Source organism: Felis catus, chromosome C1 (assembly GCF_018350175.1).
Source record: "Felis catus isolate Fca126 chromosome C1, F.catus_Fca126_mat1.0, whole genome shotgun sequence".
NCBI classification, from domain to species: domain Eukaryota; kingdom Metazoa; phylum Chordata; class Mammalia; order Carnivora; family Felidae; genus Felis; species Felis catus.
The window spans coordinates 5,273,161-5,294,817 of NC_058375.1; the positions used below are offsets into that span (position 1 = coordinate 5,273,161).

At 49.2% G+C, this 21,657-nt stretch overlaps 1 protein-coding gene and 1 long non-coding RNA gene across 9 annotated transcripts in view; both read left to right on the forward strand.

The window, feature by feature from the left end:
- CAMTA1 (calmodulin binding transcription activator 1) overlaps positions 1–21,657 on the forward strand; it is an 850,500-nt gene that overhangs the window by 790,229 nt on the left and 38,614 nt on the right. The window lies entirely within an intron of this gene.
- LOC123379455 lies at positions 7,542–13,404 on the forward strand. The gene is made up of 2 exons (XR_006583875.1): positions 7,542–12,448; positions 12,945–13,404. It is a non-coding gene; the product is annotated as an uncharacterized LOC123379455 (long non-coding RNA).

The following is a 21,657-nucleotide window of genomic DNA, read 5'->3' on the forward strand; positions in this document are numbered from 1 at the left end:
TGGTGCAGGTGGAACCAGAGCCCAGGCTGCTGACCCCAGGCCTGAGCCCTTCCCCCTACCCTCAGTATTTCCCTCATATGGAAGGCTCAGGGGCCCTGACAAGGACATTTATAGTTCAGCTGGAGATGTTTGAGGCTCTCTGCAAAGCTTACCTTCACCCCTGAATCAGCCAACCATTGTGATGGAGAACCCCAACACACCAGGGAGTTCTCCAAAGGGAACCCCAAGTTCAGGACGCTATTCTCTCCAGGATCCTGAGCTGGTAAGGAGGCAATCACAGCAGGCAAGAATTGGACAGACTCAGCCCTGGCTCTTTTATAGCCCTTCAGAAGCACAATTAGAAATGGTCCCTCTTCTGACCTCCTTTTGCTCCTGGGTGTCACCATCACTGATTCAGTGCCTCCCCTTTGTCTGTCTTGTCTCCTCACTGAGCAGTCACCTGGCAGGGCCTCTCTGTGTGGATTCCCTACCTACATGTGTCCCACACTGGGCTGGACACAGAAGGCTTGGTGAGCAAGGGTGGACGGACTATCTCTGAGGATAGGCCATCAGGCCCCCTGACCTTGGTCTTCCCCTTCGTATCTGTTAACTTCTTTTCCAAAGCTAATCCACTGATCCTTTTCTATATTTCATTCTTTTTCTCCTCTTATTGCGGGTGTTTTACAACTATGATTAACACACCATACAATTCATCTATTTGAAGTGTACAATTCAAAAGTGTTTTAGTAGACTCACAGCGTTGTGCAGACACCACTACAGTCTAATTTTTGAACATGTTCATTCCTCCAAAAAAGAAAGCCCATACCCATTAGCAGTCATGCCCCATTCTCCCCAGCAAGCTCAAGGCAACTCTTCATCTCCTTCCAGTCTCTATCATTTTGCCTATTCTGGACGTTTCATATAAATGGAATCATATAATATGTGGTCTTTCGGGGCTGGCTTCTTTCATTTAGCATGTCTTCAAGATCCATCCATGGTATAACGTGTCACCGCTCCATTCCGTTCTTATTGCCAAATGAATGTCCATGTGTACAGACATATGTTTTCATTTCTCATGGACATACCTAGGACTGGAACTGTGGGGTCATGTAGTAGCTCTATGATTAACCTTTTGAAGAATTGCCAGACTGTTTACTAAAGCAGCTGTATGTTCCATGCCCGTCAACAGGGGATGAGGGTTTCAAGTGCTTCACATCTTCACCAGCACTTGTTATTATCCATCCTGCTTATTACATCCGTCCCAGTGGGTGTGAGGTAGTGTTTCACTGGGGTTTTGATTTTCATTTGCCCAATGCCTAATGATGTTGAGCGTCCTTTCATATGCTATTGGCTATTTGTTTATCTTCTTGGGAGAACTATCTATTCAGATCTTTTGCCCACTTCTTAAAAAGTAGGCTATTTTTTTTAATTATTCTTTTAACATTTATTTATTTTTGAGAGAGCATGAGAGGAGCAGAGGCAGAGGGAGAAGGAGACAGAGGATCCAAGGCGGGCTCTGCACTGACAGCAGAAAGCCCAACGCGGGGCTTAAACCCACAAACCGCAAGATCATGAACTGAGCCAAAGTTGGATGCTTAACTGAGCCACCCGGGCACCACAAAAGTAGGCTATTAAAAAATATATATTTGTAATTATTATTTTTATGCTCTAGATACAAGTCCCTTATGACATACATGAGTTGCATTCAGTGAACTATATTTTTTACTTTCTTGATGGTGTCCTTTGAAGCACAGAAATTTTAAATCTGATGAAGCCCAATTTATCTGTCACCACCCCCCTTGTGTCACACACACACACACACACACACACACACACACACACACCTTGGTTGCTTCTGCTTCTGATGTCAGATCTAAGAAACCATTGCCAAATCCAAGGACATGAAGATTCACCTCTATGTTTTCTTCTATGCATTTTGTAGTTTTAGCTCTTACATTTAGATCTTCGATCCATTTCGAGTTAATGTTTATATATGGTGTGAGGTAGGGGTCCAACTTCATTCTTTTGCATGGGGATATCCAGTTGTCCTAGCCTTATTTGTTGAAAAGACTCTTCTTTCTCCATCATGTCTTAGTGCCTTAAAGATACACTGAATATGCGTCTTCCACTTATTTTTAAGTTGTCATCTAGTTTGAGAAGACTCCCATTTGGCTATTTTTTATTGGAAATAAATACATCTGCTATATTTAGAAACAAGATTTTATGTCTTATGAGATAGTCGAGACACAGTTATGCTGCACTAACAAACTACCCAATCTTAGTGCTTTACTTCTCACTTGTGCCCAAGTCCAATGTCAGTTGGTAGGGCAAGGTCTCATCATCACAGTTACTCAGGGACCTGGCTGGGTAGAGTCTACATCTCTACATAAACAGGCTTTCACAGTTGCCAGGGCTGGGGAGAAGAATGTGGTGGTTCTTAGAAATCTCCCAGGCTGCTTCTTAAACAAATGGTACCTAAATGGCAGCAAGAGATTTTAGGTATGTGGAGAACTATCAGAGAGAAGCAAAATGAACACAGGCTCAGAACCTAAAACCCTGATCTGCCGCTTACCATCTGTATGCCTTTAAGCAATTTATCGGACTTCTTAAGGCCTTCATTTTTACCTCTATACAATAGCCAACTTGCAGGAGAAAAAATGGCAGTGCATGTGAGTGGCCAGCATAATGGCAGGCTGATAACAGGGATCCAACAAACTGTAGTTCCTTTCTTCCTCATCTGCACCCGGATGCATCCCCTTGGTTCATGAGATCCTCCGCAGAGGTTAGGGCTGAGATCCCTGCTTCAAGGGGCAATGATTGCACTTGGTCCCTGCCAAGGGACCACATCACTGAGCAAAGTTTTCTTTTTCCCTATTTTCAAAGACAACCCAAATGTACTCAAAGCCCCATAAAAATCTAGTGTAATATTTTGCCTTAAGCACACGCATGCCTTACCCTGTCATTTCCTAACCTGCTAGAAAGGAACATGAATACCCACAAGGGAAGACAGGCTGTGGGTACTTGGTTCTAGCATGCTATCAGAGGTCTGGACTTGTTTCAGAAGCATCCAGCATACCCCACCCAGCGCCGTCTGACTTTCCACGAATGGGCCCAAAGAGGGCACTTGCTCTTGTGGCCTCCATCCTGAGACAGAAGTGCTGTGAGGAGTCAGAGTGACAGATCTTCCAGGAGAGTAATGGGCCCAGCAGAGGAACAGGGAAGGGACTTTGCTATTGCAGAAATGTCACTTCGGGCTGCCTGAAAGGAGAGCTCCAGGCTGCTGACCCCAGCTGTATCACCAGGGCACAGCCAACGTGCTGAAGCATCGATGACTACGTCAGGTAGTCAGGAGTTGGGGCTCCTGGAGGAAGGGTGAAGGGTCATGGGTTCCACCGAGGCCCCTCCTCAGGCAACTGGGATGTCTAGGGTCGAACCTCTGCCTTTTTGAAACAAACCCAAGAAAAAAATACCCCTGCCTGAAAGACAAGAGAAGACTGGAGGCATCTTCTCTTTAGCAGGGTCCAAGTGCCTGAGCCTGGATCCTGATTACCCTGGGGTCACCGGGCATTGTAGAGTTGAAGGGCAGGCATTGCCCCTCGTGGTCCCACCTCCCTATTCTCTTGCTCACAGTCCATTCAGAGCAATTCAGCGACTATCACCTGACTACTTACAGTGTGCCTGGCATTGCATAAGGTGCCAGGATAAGCTTAAGACTTTGTTCCTGGTCTCCAGGAGATTAGAACTGTCTCGGTCTCAGCTAGTAACAACCAGCTTTTTAAAGCACTTCTTATTAATGTATAATATATGGGGTGCCTGGGTGGCTCAGTCTGTTAGGTGGAGGACTTTTGGTTTCAGCTCAGGTCATGATTTCACGGCTCGTGGTCTGGAGCCCCGCGTCGGGCTCCTTGCTGACAGTACGGACAGCCGGAGAGTCTCTCTCCCTCTCTCTGCCCCTCCCCTGCTCGTATTCTCCGTCTCTCTCTCTCAAAAATAAATAAGCTTATTCATGTATAATATACATATGGAAAAGTGCACATTATCCTAAGTATGTGAAACTCAGCTCATCCAGTTTTCAAACCAAAACTAGTGCCCACGTCAAGAATAGAACGTTATCAGAAGCCCAGAAGCCCTCCCCTCCCCTTTCCAGTCACTCACTACTCACCACCCTAAGATAACCTGACTTCTAGTAGCAGCCAAATAGTATTGAGTGTGCCTTACGCACCAGGCGCTGGTATAAGAACATCGACTGGCTCATTTAACTCTCACCCATAGATACGAAGGGACCACAAGTGGAGCACACAGCTAGCAGTTGGGAGAGTCTAACTTTGAACCCAGATGGTTTGTCTCCAGAGCCCTCTTCCATGACTACTGGCCCTGACACTGCCTCTCCTGGAAGCAAGTAGATCCCACCCAGGAAGCGCTGCCATAGCAATGCTGGGGATGAGGGGGCTGGAGCCAGGCCTTAAGGAATGCATAGGGGTGCCCCTAGCAGATAAAGGGAGTAGGGAAGCAGAGTCAGGAAGTGCAGGGGTCCTGTGCAGGGAAAGCAGGGTGAATGGAGGCAGGTGAGGGCGGGCACACGAAAGGCTTGTTGGAGCAGGATTCTGAACAGCATCGGGTGTTGTGACTTTGCCAGGGCAGGGACTTGCTGCAGACAGGGTCAGCCCCCAGGAGTCAGGCTGCACACGACCTGCTTGCTTCCCTGGCTCAGAAGCGTGGTGCGGAATAGGACCCAGACTCACCAGGAGCGTCCTGGGCTTGGCCTCCAGCCAGTTATGCATTTTTGATTGTAGAAGCTTAAGGGCTATGCATAATATTGTGGTTGTTTTCGCGCGTGTTTGGATAGGATTTAAAAAAAGAAAAAAGTCCGTTCCCACGTTTTGAGATTCTTTTTAACCCAGATGTCAGGAAAGGGAAATAATCAATCTCACAGATAATTGACAACATGGAGGATAAAAAGAGAAGATAGCCTCACGGAAAGTCTGCGTGGGTCAAGCGCTTTCTATGTGCAAGACCGTAGGTGGGTGCGGGGGCGGCAGCACTCGAATAGCAGCAGCAGGGCGACGAATGTAGGGAAAGGAGAAGGGGTGGTGGTGTCCACTTGGGATGCCTAGGAAGGCTGCTAGGAGACGGTGAGCCTTGATGGAGAGGTGTGACTCGGACATGGGGCAGGAGGCAAGGCGAGAGGTCGTCAGGCAGAAGTATCCAAGTGAGAAAGCCAAGTCGCAGCCAGAACTTTTGGACACCAGGGTTAGACCCCGAGGAGTGGGCGGAGGCCCTGAAACTCCAGCTAAGGAGGTGGGGCCCTGCGCCGCCGGCAAGGGAGTCCCGGACGCTCCTGAACTCCCAGGGGACCCGCCATCCACCGTCCCTAGCAGACATCCTCGGCCGCGCCATGGCCGACGCCCGTGCACCTCTGCACTGCCGCCCGAGGACTTGCCCCGCGCCCTCGCGGCCTGGGCGGGCTCGCCGCGCCCCGCGCCCCTCCTTCCCGCCCAGCCTTCCGCGCTCCCCCGCTCGCCGCTCAGCGCAGCGCCGGCTCCTCCCGCGGCTGCATTGCAGACGCCGCCGCCGCCGCAGGGCGCGCCGGGGCCGCGCCGGGAGCCGAGCCCGGGTAAGCCGGACCCCTGGGCGCGGGTCCCGCGCGCGGACCCGACGGCGCCGCGCGGCCGGGAGTCGGCGGGCCGGCCGCGCGGCGGCTCCGCCGGGCCTTGCAAGCGCGGCCCGATCGCCCCCGCCGCGCGGGTCCCGGAGGAAGCCTCTCGGGGCCGTGGGCCCGGGGGAGCGGGCGCGGCCGTCGGGCTCGGGGCCGTCCCTGCCTTCGAGGGGACCGCGGCCCACCCCCTAGCGGACCTCCCCGACTCAGGGCGCGGGGCAGGCGGCGGCGTCGCGAGGGGCCGTGGCCCGCCAGGACCCCGAGTGCGGGCGCCCGGGGCCGCGGGGCCGCGCTCCGCCCGCACCCTCCGGGCCCGGCCGCCCGCCGTCCAGCGCGGCGCCGCGCGGCTCCGGCGCAGTTCCGGCGCAGTCCCCGCGCCGAGCGGCTCCGCGCCCCACACCTGCCTCTGCCCGGCTCCGGGTGACGTGGCGCCCTCCGATTGGCGCGCGCGGCCTGGAGGGCGGGGCCGCGGCCGGTGAGCTCACCGCCGCGCCCCGCCATTGGCCCGGGCGGCGCACTCGGGCTGTGGCGGGGAGACAGCGGTACCCGGAGCCCGAGTCGTTCCAGCTGCGGCGTGTGGAGCTGAGCGGGTCGGGGCCGGGCTGGGCTGTCGGGGCCGGGCCGGGCGGGGCCGCGCGGGAGAGGAGGAGGAACGCAGAGGCGGCTCGGCGCCAGCGCGACCGAGCGGTGGCCGTGCTCTCCAAGTCCGAGTGAGTGTGCGTGCGGCCGAGGGGAGAGTCGGCCGGGCGCGTGCGGGGCGAGGGCGGCGGCCGGCGGGGGCGCGCGGGGCGGCGGGGGCGCGCGGGGGCGGGGCCGGGGGCGGGCGCGCGCGGCGGCCGGGGCGTGGGGGGCGCGCGTGTTCGCGTGAGGGGGCGCGGGGCGTGTGCGGGCAGCGGGTGCGAGGACAGGCGCGGCGGCGGAGGGGGAGGGAGCGCGAGGGGCGCGCGAGCTCACGCGAGCGGGCAGTGTTTTGGCGCGTGAGTGTGCGTGGGTCCCGCGTGTGTTTACGGCGCGGGTGCGAGGGCGGGGGTGTTTGGCCGAGCGTGAGCGGCGCGTGTTGATGGAGCGGGTGTGCGAACACGCGCGTCTGCGGAGCGAGTGGGGAGGAAGCGCTCGTGGGGATGGAGAGCGCGAGGGGACCGGGCGTGTTTGGACGCGTGAGTGCGCGGGGCCGGCGTGGGAGCGAGCGTGTCCGTGAGGAGGTGGGTTGGGGAGTGGGCGTGAGATCACGCGTGTTCCTGGGGCGCGTGGGGGTGTGGGGGAACGTGAGGAGCGAGGCCGAGCGCGCGCGTGTCGATGCGAGGCAGCGAGGGCGGGAGCGGGTGTGAGGACACGCGTGTGTGCGCGAGGGAGTGGAGTGTTTGGGTGAGTGGCGGTCTGGGGGCGCGCGTGCGGGGAGTGGCCGCGGCGGGCGGGGGCGGCGGGGCGCGAGCCGCGCGGGCGCCCACGGGGCCGCCGACTGGTTTTTGTCTGCGAGGCGCAGCTCGGCGGCGGGCTTTTCGGATCCAGAGCCCTCTCCCGCGGCTGGGCGCGGGGAGAGGGCGGGGGATAGGGGCCCCTCGGCGGGAAGTTGAGGGGGGGGGGCAGACAGGTGCCCCTCGGCGGGGAGAGGGCGGGGGACAGGTGCCCCTTGGCGGCGGGGGAGGGCAGGTGCCCCCTCTGCGAGTAGCGGGGACAGGTGCTCTGCCCCTCGGCGGGGAGGAGGGGGAGACAGGTGCCCACTCAGCGGGGCGCGGGGAGAAGGCGGAGAACAGGTGCTCCTTGGCGGGGACTGTGGGGCACTGGTACCCCTCGGCGGGGAGAGTTGGGGCAGGTGCCCCCTCGGCAGGGAGAGAGGCGGGGAAAGGGGACGGGATAGGTTCCGTTTCTGCGGGGGGGGGGGGGAGGGGGGGAGGGGGGAGGGAGAGGGCCCAAGACTGGTGTCCCCTCCGTGGGAAGAGAAGATCCGGAAAGGACCCCCTTTCGCGGGGAGAGGAGAGAAGGGTCGGGACGTGTGCCCCCTCCGCGGGGCGCTGGGAAAGGGGCCGGGACAGCACCGAGCTCAGCCCCAGGCGCCTCTGCGGGACTAGGCGGTTGGAGGCTGCCTTTCCTAAGCAAGCCAATGGAGTGAATGAACGTCTTATTAATCTGTGCGTAGAACCGGCGGGGAAAGTTGGTTGAGTTCAGAGACTAAGAGGTTTGGAAGAACTCGCGAGTTTGGCTTAACCTGCAGACCAGGACAGGAGAGGCACAGTGACCCTTGCTTCCACCAGCCACTCTCAGATGGGCTGGAATACAGACCCCGTGTGGCCTTCTTGCACTTAGAGGATCTCTCGTGATTTGATTTAGGTAGTGCACAACTTTAAGAGGTGGCTGTGATGGCATTCAAATGTTGAGACTTTTTCAATCTCCATAGGTCTCTGTAGGCATCAAAACAAATTTCCGAAACTGCAGTGCTCTTGCAAAGCGTCTTCTTAAATCAACTCGTTCACCAGGGAATGATGACAATTTTAGTCTATTTTATATTTTGTCCACTATTGCTTGGTGTGATTTCTGCTGATTAACCTGAAGTGTCTAATTAGCAAAGCAGATTGAGTGAACGTGAGAAGTGCTCTTAAATATCACAGAAGAGCCTCACGTATTTGTTTGGTTGTGTGCCTTCTGTTTCTTTCACCAGTGAAGCCAAACCCTGAAATTTTAAAATTGTGCTCCCCCCCAAATTTTGTCATATGTGGTCAGGTGGCTCCCTGTGTGTAAAGGAGTTCTTTTTTCTTTCTGCATGAAGGAATTTTGCAGAGTTTTCCTAGAGGAACTGTGTTGTATGGAGAAACTACTGCCTGGGAACGTGATAGAAATACATTAAGCGGTAGCATTTTTCATGGTGTGTGTTTATGGGAAAATATTATTTTAAGACCAACACTAGACAGTAGCAAATAAGCTTATGTGTATTCTTTTCCTTGTATAGATTTAGGGAGTAATAATGTTTAATGTTCTAGAAAATAACACTTATTTACAGGATATGTGTTTCCCAAATAAATTTAGCCGAGGAGTGAAAAAGGGAAGGAGCACTGGTGTGAATATCTAAGGGGCCTCTGTTCAGTCATCCTGATTAATTACTAATTCCCTTGCAAACAATCAAAGTGGAAACACAGTATTTAATGCAGTGGTGAATAACAACAGTGTACTATTTAAAGAGTTGTTTAAATCAACTTTTCTGCTTCTGCCAGGCACACACATAGATACATGGTTGTTTTCTCTAGGACTCTGCTGGGCCATCTTGTCCATATTAGCAGCTGTCGCTGCTGCCGTGTACTCATGTTGGACTGTTCTAGAGAGCATAGGCGTAGAGAGCAGGTGGAACTGAGGATTTTTTTTTACTTCGTGTCAGATAGTGATGTTAAAGAATCCGTTGACGTTGAGCACCTCCCCCCGCCCTCCACCCCAGTGAAAGATGTGAAGCCCATTGTGATGGCTAACGTTCGGGTGCTCTCTCAAAGCCCTCATCTGGCAGTGCAGGGAATGTGCCTTTGGGGGATCTAGAGTTAACTCTGGGCACCATCATAATTTTGCTGCTGTCTTAATCATTGCTGTTGGGAACTTCTGAAGCTGCAGAAGTGTGCTTGTAGGCCGCCGTTTTTAAACGTTTAAGGCAGAGTGGTTAGTACATTTATTTAAAACACAACTTTAGGAATCACCCAGAAAGGTCAGTAAAGACCATTTTGTTAAACTTGGCACAGTGCTCTAGCTGGTGCGGTGGTTTCTGGAAGTCCTTTATTCTTATTTCCCGCCCCTCTTCCAACTGTTCATTGTGTATCTGTCATGTCTTCTCACATTTAAAGGGCATTGCTTTCTCTGGCTTCCAGTGGCTTAATATTTGTATACCATCGATCTTTTCAAAAAGACTCTCTTTAGTGGTGCCAAGTTTTCATTGTTAAATACCAACCACGGTATCCTGTCGCGGTATATAAGCCCACGATTTGGGAACTTATTTCAGTTATATATCGCTTTGCCAACATGTGATGCAGTTTGTGTAAACCTCACCTGTTTTTTTTTTTTCTTTTAAGTGATTTAAGGGAGCTTACAGAGACGCAGGCATACCTCGCTCTGTTGTGCTGCTCTGTGTTACACATCACTGATCAGGCACGTTTTACGAAGTGAAGGTTTGCGGCCACCCTGCTCAGGAAGGAGGGAGTCGTCAGCACCATTTTCCCAACAGCATTTGGTCCCTTCATGTCTCTGTCACGTTTTGGTAATTCTTGCAATTAAAACTTTTTTTTTTATCATTATTCTATTTGTTAATGGTGACCTGTGATCAGTGATTATGACTGGCTGAACGCTTAACTGATGGTTACCATTTTTTAGCAGCGATTTTTAATTAAGGTATATAGTTTTTTTAGACTATATGTGTAATGCTATTGCACACTTAATAGACTATAGTGCGAAAATAATTTCTATGTGCATTGAGTTTATCTGACTCGTTTGATGGCGATATTCACTTTATTGTGATGGTCTAGCACCAGACCCACAATACCTCCAAGGTATGGCTGTCTATATTACACAGTGAAGCAAGATAAAGATGGATGAAATAAAGAAGGATGAGGCAAAAAGAAAGCGAGGCTTCAGGAAAGCGAAATGTGAAATGGGGGTTCTAATGAGGTTAGTAACATTCATTGCATCAAATCTCATGTACTTTCTGGAGGCAGGCCGTAAAGTGCATTCTGGGCTTTCTGGCAAGCACAGACATGATGTAGGGCTCACTTTGTCTTTCTCACACCTGACATGGATTTTCTTAAATTCCATGTAAGATCTGACAGCCCACCAAGACTTTTCTGTGGTGACGGGAGAAGCCCAGACGGGATGCACTGAATGACATTGAAGGCCGCGTGTCCCTATTAGTCACATTTAACAAGTGCCGGGGAGCCTGCTGTGGGTGTCAGCACCTAATAGCATGAAGATTGGAGATAGCTCATGATCGTGAAGACCATCACAGACAGTCTTGTCCCCATCCTGCGTGGATTGCCCTGAAGTCAAAGTCAAATGATGATCTTCCTTTGCTTTTCTGACACTGTCTGGGCAGGGGTTAACGCACAGCAGGCAGGCAAGGAGATGCCTTTACCGTCAGGAAATAGTTACGCTCCCCCCCCCACCCCCGCCCCAAGCAGTGTAGCACAGAGGCTTGTTATAACCATGGCACCATACTTTGTAAATAGTGTCTTTGCCCTTTTTTTTTTTTAAACCATTGGGAGTGAGTGCGTTAACAACGCCTATATGATTTTCCTTGATGCTTTATTTCAGGAAAGCGCCTTTCGTGTGCTAACACGTTTTACTTTTGAAAATACCATGGTTCCTATAAGTCGTTTAATTTTACATTGTCTTGTCAAGCACCGAACGTAGAACATAGCTTTAGACGTATGACGTATAGGAAGATCGATCAGTGAACACATTGTTTTAAAGTACCAGTTGTATGTCAACTGTTAAGCAAATTATAACATTATTGTTACTTTGAAGAAGGTAAAGTATGGAAGGAATTTAATCAGAGTAAATGTTCATAGGAGTTAAGCTAGTGATGCTAAACTTCTGTAACATTTTTGTAATATTGAAAGTAATGGGAAATAACCTAAGTTCTTCCAAATACATTAAATTAACATTCATCAGCTGCCAGGACTAACTAGCCTCTCCATATCTGTCCCCTTTCTCCTGCCTGCCATTGACCAGCCTCCGAATCTGGTCCCACTCTCTTAGCCAGCCTTCCCGTGTGCCCTGACAACAACTCAATATTCTAAATTCTCTGAGCCTAACTCAAGTCTTATCTCATCAGACGCCTTTTCCCTCACCTCCCAGCCTAGATTATCGGCTCCTTGTGGGGGCAGGGAGGCACGTCAACTCGTCCCTTCCCTGCTCCACCTAGCATAACGAAGCCTGGGAGCTGGAGTTTCGTAACCACTGCCCGCTGACAAGCTGACACGTGTAGTGTGACTTATTGGATACGGCAGGGGGGGTGTGATGAGGGTGTGTTTCCTCAGGCCGAGAGCAAACCTGACTGTCACCCTGCTTCTCACACCAGTTTAGTCTTGTCTGCTAGTCATTTGGACACAGGTGCTACAGGATCTCCCGTGCAGAGCCGTTCAAAGTCCCTAGGGGATTGGGGTTTTCATGTAAGGGGTCTTGGAGAGTCCTGGCCTGTACCCGTGTAGAATAGCTAGGTCTGACACCTGCACCATCTTTCCGGCTTTCTTACGATCGGCCAGAAGCTTGCCATCTAGGAATGGGTATCGGTAACAGCTGTTTGCTTTAATATAATACAGTAGGATGAGTACCAGGGTGTTTTGTTTTGTTTTGTTTTTTCCAGCTCTGCCACTCAGTAAGTGAGAAATCTCAGGGAAGTCACCTTGGATCTCTGCATCAGGGCCTTACCTGTTTTCTAAACCTATGAGGAGTGATTCAGGAAATCAATGTAGTGGTCAGCATCCTCACTTTTTAAAATCAGAGTACCTGGTACGGGATTTGGGAAGTTTTTGTTTCAGGGGCACATGCACACATGCGTGTATGGGTGTGTGTGTGTGTGTGTGTGTGTGTGTGTACTGGGCTCTGATTCTTTCTCTGGGACACAGTCAAAAACTACTGAAAGCCCCTGGACCAGAGAATTCCTGAGTTCTCTTTAAATCTTAGTGTTCTACAGCAATTCTCTTCCACGGGATGTGTCTGTTACAACAGTTGACTTGGCAGTAACCTAGGGCTGCGCGAGCGCAGATAACCGCCGTGGGTACAGAATTCAACGGCAGATGGTCTCCAGCGAGACCGGAGTGCAGAATTGTCTTTTTCTGCTTTCTTCAGGTAATCGAAATGTTTCAAATAAGCATGACAGCTTATTTCCATCACAACTTTCCCCATGTTTTACAGAGAGATTCCAATGATACTTTTGCACTACTGAGGTCCAGGTGATTAATATTTGACTATTTTTTGTTTGTAAATGGGAGCAGACTTTCCCAGTATTCATTTAGTGAAAGGATCCACATTTCAATTAGTAGAGTCACCTTACAGTCCTCTGTTAGCTGCAAGTAACAGAACTCCAGCTCAGACGGGCTAAAGTATAAAAGGGAATTGATTGACTTTTATGAGATCTGGTTTTGGAGTTATCTTCAGGTACAACTGGTTCCAGATGCTCAAGTGATATCATCAGGGACCCATCTCCCCCTCTGTTGACTCTACTCTCTTCTGTGTTGATTTGACTCTCATTGCCACAGGGTAGTGGGATGGGCTCCTCAAAGCTCCAGGTTTATATTTTGCCAATTTAGCAAATGTATCTGGGAAAACAGCGCATCTCTGTCAGTTGTTCCAGGAAATGTTCTGTTCTCGGCTCAGCTGGACTCATGTGTCCAATCACCGGAATAAGAGGAGGCTGTACTCTCGTTAGCAAGGCCTGATTCTCCCTCCCTGGGAACAAGCATTGGGGTCAGCACCACCTGAACTCTGCAGAGGACAGGAGCATCTCCCAAAGGAGAAACAAGGGAGGCTAGCCAGGCATCTAGGAGGAAGCCGGGGCTTTCTGATGTTCAGCCTTGTTGGTCACGTTCCTAAAGAAAGCACCATTCATCCTGAAACCACAGAAACTCGTCATCAGGCGGAGTCCGTGATTTTATCCTCATGGTCTCATCTTAAAGGAGAAGACACCAGAACCCTCACCTTTTATTAGGTGCTGACTAACAGTTCCTAGGACCATTTTCAGAAAATGTGATTCAAGTCCTTAATATACAATACACTGTGGTTTGGATTAATCCACAAAGAATTCATTTAAATATCCTTTTGTTTTTTCTAATGAAAGAAACCATTCATTCTACTCCAGCCAGAATCCATCCCCTGGCGTGTGTGTGTGTGTGTGTGTGTGTGTGTGTGTGTGTGTGTGAAAGATGTTTTATCTAATAGTGTAAAAAAATAGGAAGTGCCCAGCCTGAAACTGATGGTGTTCTAAAAACTTACAAGTCAATTGAATAATATTTCCCGGATAAACAGTACAACAAATGGTAAGTATGTTCCCAGGCTTGCCTGAGAAGGGAAACCTTTTGAACCCATGATAGATACTCAGCATTTATAGGAGAAAAATATTAAAATAATACACGTGCATGTATGTATCACATTATATACTGTAAAACACTGAACTGTATAATTTACATAATACATAGCCTACACTTACATGTTCCAAAATAGATGAGTGAACTTGATATTTTCATATTAAATGATGTCACTCAAATATACATGTAAAATAACTTCAGTAAATAGAACTTTTTTGCGAAGTTTTTTTTCTTAATTTTTCAAGTTTATGTACGTATTTTGAGAGAGCGTGTGAACAGGGAGGGGTCAGAGAGAGAGGGAGAGAGGGAATCCCAAGCAGGCTCCACTCTGTCAGCACAGAGCCTGACATAGGGCTTGAACTCACAAACCGTGAGATCATGACCTGAGCCGAAATCAAGAATCGATGCTTAACCGACTGAGCCACCCAGGCTCCCCTTTGGTGAAGATTCTTAATTTTTTTTAAATATTTATTATTTGAGAAAGAGACAGAGAGCAAGCAGGGAAGGAGCGAGAGGGAGGGAGACACAGAATCTGAAGCAGGCTCCAGGCTCCAAGCTGCCAGCACAGAGCCCGACGCGGGGCTCGAACCCACAGACTGCGAGATCATGACCTGAGCCGAAGTCGGCCGCGCAGCTGACTCAGCCACTAAGGCGCCCCAATGAAGATTCTTAATTCATAGGGTAGAACTCAGAATGGTCCTCTGAAATTACAAAGACTAGGTCTCCAACTTTTTGGAAGAAAGAAATTTAAGTTTCTTGATAACATAACCCTAACGTTATTCTTATTATCAATTGTAATTGAAATCTTATTTTTACTCTCAAATGGCACAAAGAGAAGAGAGAGTTGAGAGAAGCCCTTCTGAGGTATCTTGAAGGCTGGAACAGCGGGAGGGACGGACGGCGTGGGTTGGGGAGGTGGTTGTGTGTGACAGAACGAACCGTCAGAGGAACCATCAGACCAGTTCCTGGGTGACGCTCACCCTTGACCCACATACCTTTATCCAGGTCCGTGGCCGGTTGGCGTGGCGCCTGTGCCCTGCCTGGTGAGTGAAGAAGGAAGATGAAGAGTGTGGTCCAGGGACTTCCTCACCAGGGACCGACTGTATCGGGGTGCTCTTTAGGACTAGTGTCAGTCCCTAACCTCTTCTGTGGGAACATGAGTTACAGGAAATGCTTATAACAAGCTCTCCTCGCCCCATGCCGGAAGGTTCAGATACGTTTAGGAAGCATGCCTACTGGCTCTCCGCCAGCAATTTCTAGCTCCTGTAAGCATGTTAGGGTTCAGAAAAAGTCCTACATTAGCGAAATGCACATGTATTTAGTTGTGTTTAACCCAGGAATCCCAAAACATCCCGACACGGCATTTTGTCGCCGTGGTCTCCTGAGTGACCTCTCGTGAGAAAATGTTCCACAGCACGCAGTTTGGGAAACGCTTCAGTGGACCATCCCCACAGCACCGTCCTGAGCCTGGAACCCACGCCCCCGCCCCGTGGGTCTGGGAGTCCCCTGATACTGAATGTACACTTTTGTGCACGTGTACTTTTCTAGGAAAGGGTTTGTAGCTTTCATCACTGAGAGCCCGTGAACAAGAAGGGTAGGAACCATTGTTTCGGGTTCTTTTCTAACAAGGGAGGTCCAGCTTCTGTACATTTCGTGTCAGCCTAGGGACGTTACTCAGCAGGCACGGTGGGCACTCAGAGATGGCTCAGGGACGCCGAGGGTGTCGACTGGTAAGCAGGCGGCTGACTAGGCAATTATTAGGCTTATTGTCAAGTAGGTTTAAACAGCGGCAGCTACTCCCTTTCCAACGGGAATTGTGGAAAGAAATTACTTTTGCAGAGCACAGCCTTATCGTTACACTCTGGATTATTCCCAAACGAGACGACGTATTATTTCATTAGAGTAAAAAGGTTTTTTTTGTTTTTTTTTTTTTAAGAGCCACTGACCTGTAGAAGAGAAATCCGTTTAGAGCTCCTTAATGATAAACTACTAAAAACCAAATAAATGCAGAAAGCTTTTCCTTCAGGAAATTGAAAACCATCAACTCACCTACTTTTAGATGTAAAAATCAGGATCATAAAATACTGTTCAGGGAAGAGTGAGCAGTAAGTAAGAGACATGCATGGAATAGTTGATGGAATTTCCCCTTGACTTAAATCATCAGAGAGCTGTGCAGTCAGACCACATTGGATCTTTGCAGAAGTGCTTCTGTGAAATAGTGTTTTGGTGTCTGTTAATACTAAATGGCAACAAACAATCCTGTCAAACCCAGTTGACTTTATTACAAGGATGTTGAAGTCCGTCCCATCACCTGCTATCCAAAACGACTGATGGGGATCTCGAAACTGCCTCCTGTCTTGTTTCATTTGTCGCGTTCAGCCAAATTTTGGACTCACAATTAAGCATTTTGGAGAATCTCATATGTGTTTTCTGTACAATAGCTTTGTGTGAGTTTTACTTTTTGTGAACCTTGGTCTTAATCTGTTATTAATCGTAAGTATTTTTGTCAGCCACCTCAAACAGGCATACCTGGATCCAGGATTGATAGCAGTTAGGGGAGAACAGGGGAGGAAATAAAGACGTTGAGGAGGAATGGATTGAGACGGAAGGGAGATCGGGAAAATAAGAGGGGAGACCAGGAGATTGTAGGGATGTGTTAGGGGTTTGTGAGGGATGCTCCCCATGTTTAGCACCTGCTGTCCTTCGAGTTGGTTATTAACCTTTCTTCCATTATTTAACTGCTCCCTGAATCTTTTGACCAACTATGCTCTGAGTGGGGTGATTGAAGAAGCCTGCTTTGGGGCTTCCGTGAGGACAGTCGGGCAAGGCAACGCCCTCAGCTCTGTGAAATCATGTTGCATCCCCATTTCGTGGAAAGCACCATACCTCGTTAGCCTTCCCACCTAATCCAAGGGGTGTTTGGATACTGGCCTCAATAATACATTCATTTAGGCCTCAGTGATTGGGAATTTGCAGAAATTTGAACGTTCCTCTGGTCCAGGGGTAGAGTCTTAACAGGAGGTGTAGCGCACAGGTTACCACCTCCCAAACTCAAAACGTCACGAGTGAGCGGCATAATACAGACACGGGAGAGCAGACCGTGGCACATCCTCGTGGGACGTGTAGCCAGACGACCCTGCAGGGATCGTGACACTTCCAAAGAGGAGCTTACTGGTTAAAATTTTTCCAACCCTTAGGTTTCCTCCCTCAGAGAAATACTTTTATTTCTGAATAAGATGTTTAAAATATTGTAACTTGAATTTTTTAAAATGTTTTATTCTCTATTGTCAGGCCTATGATAAATTGCAAAACAGTATTCTTAAATCATTTTGTCTATCAAGACCTACTTTGTAATGCGTCCAGTATTTTAAAGTAATACAGCTATTTCCTTTAAAATATATACATTTCCTTTAAATTTTAAAATACATACATACTTAAAATATATGCATAAAATAAATACATTTCCTTTAAAATATATACATTTCCGTCTAGTAATCTGGAAAGGATGTCTTCACCTGTATTTGTTCCAGATTTTTACAAAATCTCACGGCATTATGAAAAAGTGTTATCGGAGTTAATAAACTTTCAAGTTCTAGAACTGAAGTCTCTATGGAGAATCCAGTGTTTACAAGAAAATACGTATGTTTGGAACATCTTGGGCTTGAACGCTCACGAGTAGGCAAGACAGTTGGGAACGTCTGTGCAGATGGCATTCCTGCAGTTCTGAGAGCAAAGCATCGCCAGCAGCAGGCGTCTAAATAATGTATGGAGGAGTTGGAAACCGAGAAGGACTCTTCCAGCTAGAATCCCAAATTCATGGCTTTTCAGATATTGAAAACCACCAGGAACTCAGGGCAAATAACATTTATTATGATTAGTAGTATTAGCTAGAAACAGCCAGGATTGTTTCTTCTTTTCTCTAGGTACCAGGTAGCACATCTTACTAGCAAAATTTTTCTTTCTTTCTTTCTTTTTTTTTTTTTTAGGATTTTAATTTTTTTTAAGTCATCTCTACACCCCCAGTGTGGGGCTCGAACTCATGATCCCAAGATCAAGAGTTACATGCTCTACCAACTGAGCCAGCCAGGTGCCCCCCCCCCAAAGTTTTCTTTTTTATGGAGTTTTCAATTCCCCTCCTTTCCCCCTTCTCCCCCCTCCCCCGCCCCGCATCCCACCCCCGCCGCCAACAATGTCTCCACCTGACCTCGTTCTGGGATGCTACTTCTGAGGTGAAAACTGCCAGATGTCAGAGTTATTGCTGTATACCGGTCTCAATTAGATATTTTGCCTGTTTTCGATTGCCTGGTCCCTGATACATTTGATGGGATTGATTAGGTAAAAGGTAGCCCCGTGAGAAGGGAAAGGACCACTTTCAATAACTTGGCTGGAGAAAAGTGCATCATAGAAATGACTAATGGAAACATATTTCGCTCTGCATGCTGCCCTTCGCCTTGTCCTTCTTAAAACTGACATTCCAGGGGCGCCTGGGTGGCGCAGTCGGTGAAGCGTCCGACTTCAGCCAGGTCACGATCTCGCGGTCCGTGAGCTCGAGCCCCGCGTCGGGCTCTGGGCTGATGGCTCGGAGCCTGGAGCCTGTTTCCGATGCTGTGTCTCCCTCTCTCTCTGCCCCTCCCCCGTTCATGCTCTGTCTCTCTCTGTCCCAAAAATAAATAAAAACGTTGAAAAAAAAAAACTGACATTCCATATTTCGAACAGATGAAATTAAGTCACTTATTCAGTAAATCCACGTTGAGAACCTCCTGTGTGCCGGCCATCCCGCTAGGCCTCGGGAGTATCGCAGTGAACAGAACGAGTGTAGCTTCATAGAGCTCACACGATTTCTCCTTACTTTTCTATCCGACTGAGCTTCTGGAGGTAGAGGCTCACACCTTACTGGTTTTTGTGTCCCCGGCGGCCGCCACAACGTCTTGAGTTTTCTTGTTCGCTGTTACCTCTGCAGAACCGTAGCAGACCAGTGCCATAGTGGAGCCTTGGCGAGTAGAGCTTTGCGAACGACTCTGCTGTTCCGTAGCTCTTCCCAAAGGATTTTAGGTGTTGGGGAGTTTTTGTCGCTAAAGCCGAGCACCACAGATCAACCTGCTGGTGGCTAATTAAAGTATTCTTGCCTCCTGACGCTTCCTGTGCATTTTCTGCGCTGTCAGTCCTTAGGTGTTAGGGTTGTCATTTCCCATTTTCCCGTGTGCACTTAAATGCCATTCCACTGTCGCACCTTTTTCGCGTCCAGGTGAGGGACGTTGTCGCTTGTCCCCGAGTCTCATTACGGCACTTTTTCTTTAAAAACCTCCTTAGTCTTGGTGGTGATATGCTCCCCAGGTCTCCATCCACTCTCCTCTTACTACTTTAGAACATCTCCGTCTGTGCTTGCGAGATTTCTTCTTTCCACTGTGTGCTGAAACTGTTGAGGCGGTGTCCTCCAGATTTGTGGCTTTTTGAAGTCCGCGAGCCTAAAATGTTCTTCTCTTTCGGAGGCTGTGAAGGTAGGTATAGAATCTGTGTCAGGGGTCCTGATTTTCTTTGCTCTGGCACTAATCAGCTACAATTTTGCTACGTCGAACTCCAGCTGGGTTTGCTGCTTTAGTGACCACACAGTCGGCTCCTGCATGATTTGGGGTGCTCTTGCGTGCTTCCCGCATGCTGTGATATCGCTGAGCTCTTAGGGGATTCCGCTCAGCCTTAGCGTCCTTGGAGAATAGGTTTGACATCTCTGCCCTCCTGCGCCTCAAGCTCTGGCATTGAAAGAGTTCAAGGGAGAAATCATGGTGGGTTTGCTATGCCCGCCCCCCTTGTAACATTCCGTTTCCTAATCGCTGTTGTTTTAGCAGCATCCTAAACCATTTTCCTTGGCGCTTCCACGACCGAATAGCGTGAAACACAGACCGTGGAGAGGAACGACGAGTCCAAAGTCAGTGCAAATGAAGAAAGTCTTAAGAAGAATTGCTAATTTCCCTTTGTCTTGGCATATAGAGTTGGGGAGTTTTCAAAAAGTGGAGTACGCAGGGTGGTGGTTTTTTTTTTTCCCCTAAGGCTAAATTTAGCCATTGCTTTGGAAAATCAGAGTGGTACAGCCTGTGCCTTATCTCTGTCCGGCCCTTACCCTTCCCTCTGCACTTGGACATCTTAAATGGCTTGCTGGAGAGGACAGCTTAATGTGCTCTGGTGGCCCCATTTATTCTGGGAAGGAATTAAGTGACTTCATTTTCCCTGCCTTTCCGAGCTTCCTGAAAAATTTAGGAGACTTCCTAAGCAGCAGTCCCTACAGAAATAGTTCAAGTCATACCTCCTTTCGCTTCATGAGCTTCTCCTGCCAGCGTGGCCAAGAGCTGCAAATGGAATGAGAGACAGTCTCTCGTTCCCAATCCAAATAGCAACAGGAGGGCACATGTGCACTTGAGCTACAAATAACGCGTTTTAAAATAGCAGGTGGTATTTGATGATTGCTCCTTCATTCATTTACCTGCCAAGGCAAAACTTTCTCTTCTACTCTGGCAACAAGGCCCTGGGTGACTCCGATCGAGCAATTGTGGCAATAGGTTCTCGTGTTTGCAGGTATTATTTGTTAGCTGACTTTCAGGTGTTCAGGTCCACGCATACCTCACGAGGCTGTTCTAGAAAGTGTTTTGGTTTTTTTTTAAGACGCTAAAAATGTCCTGTTTATACAACAACCCAACCTGACAAACTTGGGAAGCGCTTTTGTAACAAACTACAGGCACTGCTTCCACAAGATGCGCGCCCAGCCCTTTGTGTCCCCGAGATCCCATTTGGCCAGGGGAAGGTAGGCACATATGAAAGAAGGGGGGGAGGGTCTGTATTTTTAACGTGAAGCTCAGTGGATAACGAGTGACGTTGCTATGAAATCCCAGTTTGTGTCTGTAAAGAAGTCAGCTGTGTCTCAGCTCTTCTGCCAGAGTCTCGCACCAACACACTGCAGTGACGTCACTTCCTCACCTGAGCCGAAAGGAAGCGGCAGCCAGCCAAGGAGACTCCTAGAACTTTCTCGCGTGCGTTCAAGTCAGTTCCGTTGGGTTGTGATCATTCTGACCAGTCTGTCCACCGGACCAAGTGGTAGACTACTGATGGGTCCACAGCCACCTGGAGTCCACTGGGGCTGACAGAGGTGGCTCAGAGCCCTTGCCCCAGAGTTTGGATGACGTCGTCAGTAAGTCAGCTTCCAGAAGAAGCTTGCGTTAGAAAATAACAATTCTTTTCCACTGACGGAGCACCCACTCTATATCTGGTGCCAGGGATCCAAGCAAGCTCCCTGCTTTCAGAAAGCTCCCTCTGGTAGAAATGGCCCATCCAGGAAAACAACTCGGCATTTGTTTGCTAAGTACCATTAGGACCCAGGGCAAGAGAGAAAGGTTCACCGGGCACAGTGGAAAGAGCATGGATCTGGAGTCCTGCCTATGTTCAAATCCCTGCCCTGATACTTACAAGCAGCATGACCTTGGGCAAGCAACACATGGCCGAGCTTCAGCTTCTTCGTCTGTAGAATGAAGAGGAAAAGATTTCTTTCATTTTTTTTTTTTTTGAGGACTAGAAACAATACATTTGCAACGGCCCACTGTGGATGTTCAGTAATAATACTGAAGTGATGTGTAAGCCACACTCTGAAGAACAGACAACTCACCAGGTGGACACGGGAAGAAGTCGGCATGCCCAAAGGTCCAAAGGTCAAACTCACGGTGGACTGAAGAAGAGTGAGTGATGAGAGAGTCCCTGAAAAGTAACCCGAGACAGTCGGTAGAGTATTCTTTGCCATGCCAAAGATCTCCAATCGTATTTTGTAGGCCGAAGGGGCGGGATTTAAGTTTTTAAAACTAGATTATCGACATCATGTCAGAAACTTGCCCTAGGGTGTATTGCTCAATGCGGCCCAGAAAATTGTTAGCTTCCAAGACTTACAGAGAGGTCATCTAGAGGAAACAGTAGGTACAGCTGAGTGCTAAGAGCCTG